Source organism: Brachyhypopomus gauderio, unplaced genomic scaffold (assembly GCF_052324685.1).
Source record: "Brachyhypopomus gauderio isolate BG-103 unplaced genomic scaffold, BGAUD_0.2 sc64, whole genome shotgun sequence".
Lineage (NCBI taxonomy): Eukaryota > Metazoa > Chordata > Actinopteri > Gymnotiformes > Hypopomidae > Brachyhypopomus > Brachyhypopomus gauderio.
Genome location: NW_027506885.1, coordinates 62,176 through 67,500, shown reverse-complemented (window position 1 = coordinate 67,500; position 5,325 = coordinate 62,176). Strand labels below are relative to the sequence as shown.

General features: G+C 45.7%; 1 long non-coding RNA gene across 1 annotated transcript in view; it reads left to right on the top strand.

Moving 5' to 3' along the window:
- Positions 1-2,198, top strand: part of LOC143490220 (uncharacterized) — a 5,562-nt gene extending 3,364 nt beyond the window's left edge. Inside the window, exons 2-3 of the long non-coding RNA XR_013124895.1 lie at positions 336-724; positions 1,921-2,198. This is a non-coding gene — a long non-coding RNA (uncharacterized LOC143490220). The remainder of the gene's footprint in view (positions 1-335; positions 725-1,920) is intronic.
- The last annotated feature ends 3,127 nt before the right edge of the window (positions 2,199-5,325 follow it).

The window sequence follows — 5,325 nt, the reverse complement described above, 5'->3', positions numbered from 1 at the left end:
CATTTAAAAGCTAAAGGCTGAAAGTTAAGACCATAGAATGCTGAGAAACGAATGTCACTCGTGCCATCATGAAGCACGTGTTTCCCCACGCTGCGTGATCATCAGTGTGCGCTCTCAACTTCGGCTGGGGGGTCGTGAGGGGTCGTGGAGGGTCGTGGGGGGGGGGGGGCGTTGTGGGTGGGCGCTTTCGTCTTCTACAGTATTCATCACCAGCTTGTTCTTATTTTTCCATTAGCTTGGTGGAGTTAAATAGGAGATGTCTCATTGTGTGGCGGCTGACAGCAGTGATAAACACCTCCCCTTCTCCTCTCCTCTCTCTCCTCTCTCTCCTCCAGAGCTCCTCCTGTATATTAACCTTGCGGATTGAAGTGAATAAATGCTGTTATTATCCAAGGACCAAAGACACCCACGTTTCGCATAAGTGATGATTACACTGCTACAGTGAAGCCCGTACGTTCCTGTGAGTGAGGAACGACTCGTTCATGTTAAGCTGGAGTGGCACAGATCGTCACGGTCTGAGTGCCAACCTTCACACGGGACCCAACCCGGGTCACACCCCTCATCGAGCGGTTTCGGTCGGGCAGGGAGCCCGCTGTCCGGCCGTCAGCTGGGCCTGGCCATCATTAGTGCCCCGCCCTTGAGGTTGGAGGCATCTGTCTCCTTAAGAGGAGGGTCACAGACACCGGTGAGCGGTGAAATAGATGAGACGTCGTGACTGAGCAAGGTAAGGCTATCCATCTCGTGAAGAGTGGAAGAGTACTTTTCATAGGGCTGAGGTCCTCACTTGGTGGCGTAGCCCTTAGGTGTGTGTGTGTGTGTGTGTATTTGCATTTATGGTCAAGACATTCAGAAGGGAAATAAAGTACAGTTGTCCTGCTGATTTACAGTGTTTGGGGGAGGGAGTGATTTGCCACAATTTGCTGCAAAATTAAAAGCAGAACACAAATGGGAATTTGGAATCAGCGATTTGGAACAATTTCTCTCAGTTGTGAGAAACTGTGCAAGCGATTTGTTGATCCATTCGTGAGTGGCGGTGAGATCCCAGTGTGTGGGATCTCCTCTGGTGTGCCATGAAGGCTTTGCTGCTCTCCAGCGCTGAGAGTAGAGAATGAAACAGTGAAACTGGGCCCTGGTAGGAACCCAGCGCTGCCGGAGAGCCTCACGCTCAAGCTCTCCTCTTTGATGCCCTGCGTCTATTCATCGCGTGTGCCCGCCGTGCCAACACGCTCCAGGGCAGGAGTGACGGTGCAGGCACAGCAAGGGTCTCCACGCCTACACCCACCCGGCACACGCATCCCTACACTCAGCCGCTGAGAAACACATACACTCCTGTTTACTTCTATGGCAGAGAGGGATACGAGAGCCACGAATGTTCTCCCTGGCACACTCGTCCTACAGAGATGCAGGTGGTGGGGCCAGGAGCTCAAACACACACCAGTCCTGATTGGCTGAAATTGTACCTCGGGCGTATTCGAATGTGAAATTTCATCCCTGGCTGCATCTGTTTCCTTCGGCCGGATTCTCCTGCTGCAGACGCCAGGTGCGCAGACGCCAGGTGCGCAGACATGAGACCCGTCAGAGTGAGATGGAATGAAACCTGTCCGAACGCCTATGGAATTAAACCTGTCCGAACAAAATTTAATGCCCCCCCCCCCCTTTTCTTTAATCATCAGAGGTATTCTGCTCAAATTTCTTAACAAGATATTAAACAAATTTTTATTTGTATTAGTAAATATATTTTTATATTATTTATGTGCATCAGTTGATTATGAATAGAAAAATGCAATTTTGTGACATTATAAGTCATAAGGGGTGATAGTGTGAATCACTCTGTGTGAATCACTCTCAGATCACTCTGTGTTCATTGCCACTGCTTTGTTCACACTTCACTATACATTTCACATTCACTTCATCTATCAGGACACCTGGAGACAGCAGGAAGTGCCTGCTGTTGCCCGTGATCAACCTCCAAGCTGGCCGTGATCAGGGACAGCATGCCCCGCCCACGTAATGCTCCGCCCACGTAATGCTCCGCCCACATCATGCTCCGCCTGGTTGAAGCTCCTTTTCTGCACGAGAACGCTAATCCAGCGTCCTGCAGCAACAGTCTTGCACTGATTTAATTGACATAGGCAATGTGAGGACAAAATTATGACCACACACACACACACACACACACACACACACACACACACACACACACATGCAAATATTGATGGAAGTCTATGGGACGGACCAAATCATAGAAGAACAGAATTCTTCAGGTCAATCATTTAGGCCTAAGGTGGTTTTCCTCAAATAATTAAAAAGGCTAAGATTGGTCAAGAAGTAACTTCAAGTAAAATAACTTTTCTAAAAGAGCTTCCTTCATCTTGGGCTCCCATCTTTAACTTTAGACATTAAGACTAAGAAAGACTAAGAAGTTGGAAACTAAAAGTGGCTATTCCGTCTCTCCTGAGCAGCTAGATCAAACAGCCAGGCTCGTAATGTCCATTTAGGAAAGAAAAATGTGACTAGCAAAATGTTAATGACATCTTGAGAGGCATGTGTGGCATTTATGGGCCACTGATTCCATTTCAAAGAATACATTCCAAGACTCCTAAAGTCTTCAATTGGGAACCAACTTCATTCCTCCCTAGTATCTTAATAAACTCCCAAGTCATAATATCTCCCTAGTTAGGACCAATGGGTGTTACTTATTTTGGGCAAGCTGACAAAAATGACTGATTGAAATTCCACATCTACATTTATCACACTCAATAAGCAAGCAGTCGTGAAAGAACGCTGGAGTGTGCTGGTGTGGGCTGTCCCTGGGTAGACTGGAGAAAGCCTTTAATAACAGGCTCTCGCTGCCTACAATGTTGAGGCTTGTTGTTTTGAGTGAAAACAGATGTGGTTTCTTCACCCCTCCCACCTCCACCCCATCTCTCTTTCTCTCTCCCTTTCTCTCTCTCTTTCTCTCTCTCTCTTTCTCACTTTCACTCTCTCACTTTACACTTTTCTTCTTTCTTTATCTTGCTGCCATTCTCTCTCTTCCTGTCCCTCTCACTCTCTCTATCTTCCTGTCCCTTTCTCTCTCTCTCTCTCTCTCTCTCTCTCTCTCTCTCTCTCTCTCTCTCTCTCTCTCTCTGTGTTTCTCTCTAGGGAAGATTTCTGTCACAAAGCCCACAATAGTGTCTTTCTCAAACATCCAGCCCTCCTGGAGGCCAGATCTGACTAGATCCCCCTCTGCTCTTCACACTTGCTGTAAACACAAAGGAATCCTCATTTTGGCCTCCTGTCCACCTACTGAACCACTCTAGATGTGGACGGTGCTCGTAGCCCTCAGCGGAAGGTAAAAACAACCCCAAAGACAGCTCCATATCCAAGGGGCCTGGTCCCAGATCAGACTGTTCCCATTTGCCAAACTGGGCCTATGCAAAACTTGACTAAGTCTAAAACGGCAAGTTGTGACTTTGGTCTCCAACAACACTGTCCGGCTAGTGGAAACCTTCACGGTGCTCACAGTACTGGGCTGCAGTTCGGCGAGGCGGTAAGTCCCCTCTCGGAGGCATTTAGAAGAACCTGGGGTGAAAAGACATTTTGCAAATCAAAGCGTTGCTGTTCATTTATTTCCCCTTAGCAGTGACAGCAGCTCTTAGCAGGAATGATGCCTCCCCCAGCAGGGAAGAAACCAACAGCATCACTCGAGGGGGGGGGGGGGGGGGGGGGGGGGGCACAGTGTCAGATTTTGTGCCGCGATTTGTTTACACGGTGTCTCGGATATCCCTCAAAACCCACCCACCCCTGCACACATGTGCTGCGTGTCCTGGGGGGCCCGTAAGAGCGCTCAGCCATCTCCTAGGACAGCACTTTAATCAGAGCAGGAGCACCCTTCTGTTTTTTTTCTTTTTTTGTTCCCTTATTCATTCTCTCTGTCCAGGTTCTTTTGTTCAGTCCATCCGTCCTGCACATGCGTGTTGGGGTTTTGGTGCGGGTGTACCGTGGATTAGTGTCTTATCACTGACGCTCTGGGTCAGGATGTTTAAGGGGGCTCGAGTAGCAATATCTTTGCAGCTGATTTTTCTGTGTTTGATGTCAAAAATGAATAAAAGGATAACGTTCAGTTTGTCACACCCTCTCCCGCTAGTAGCTGCTAGCATACGGCGTTTATTCGTTTCAGTTCAGGCGTCATTAAGTTGATTTTTCTGATTTCTTCTTCTTTACAAGTTTTGAAATTGGAACACTGTTTCATCTGCAGTCGTATAGCTAGAACCTCCAGACTGTCTAGTAACTTTTCTCCTTTACCCATGAGTGCCTTGTGATTTTTAAAGTGATCCCTCACTTCTATCACTCTTTTTCATCCCTCTCTCTGACCACTTTGCCCCACATACACGGGGCAATTTTTCAAAGTGCTCCCATTTTGCCAAATTTCAAGATAAATCTATCAAACTAGGATATGCATGACAGGAGGAGTGATGGAGTGATCACTCTTCTACTTTTCACACCTTTATCTTTTATTCTTTGTTTCACCCATTGACTTCAATTCCTTTTTAAATTCTTTCTAGCTCCAATAGTTATATGCTATAGCCATCATAAAGAGCGTATACAGTAATCTGCTCTAATACCACTAAATGCAGAATTGTTTTCATTCAATCTTTATTTATCCTTTTTCATCCCTCCATCCTCCCATAGGAGTTCATTGATTTTATAACTCATAAACATACAGTTATACTCATATAAAACAATTAAACTAAAGCTAAATTAAAGATAGAACAACTTTAACATGCTCCTCCATCCTCCCTTAAGAACTATTGGTTTAATAACTCCATCAGCTATAAAGATAAAATGACTAAATTTGCTGTACTGATTGAGCTACTGCTTCTCGTACTGATGGCCAAGCACCAAACTGCATTTCACACTGACTGTACACATCTATCAATCCCATATATATTTTCATTAATCTCTCCATCCCCCCATAGGATTCCATTGATTTTATACCTCCTTCAGCTATATAGATAGAACATCTAAATTTGCTGTACTGATTGATCTACTGTACCCTGCTGGGAACTGCTATAGATTTTCAATTAACATTGCTACCCCTCTTACAGCAGGTTTTGTCAAGCTACCTCCAAGTCTGTTCGCAAATTTTACTTTCTAGTTTTGCCACAGGTGGCGTGTGTTCTGTGTGGTCTTCTTTATGAGCCTGCGAGTGTTTGTACGGTTTGTTCAGTTTTGTTTTCATTCAACACTTCAGTTGAAGATTGAAAAAGATTCCTTTAAACTCTATAACACATGCCAAAAACACAGTAAATCTTCACCTAATCTCAGTCAAGACATTTTATT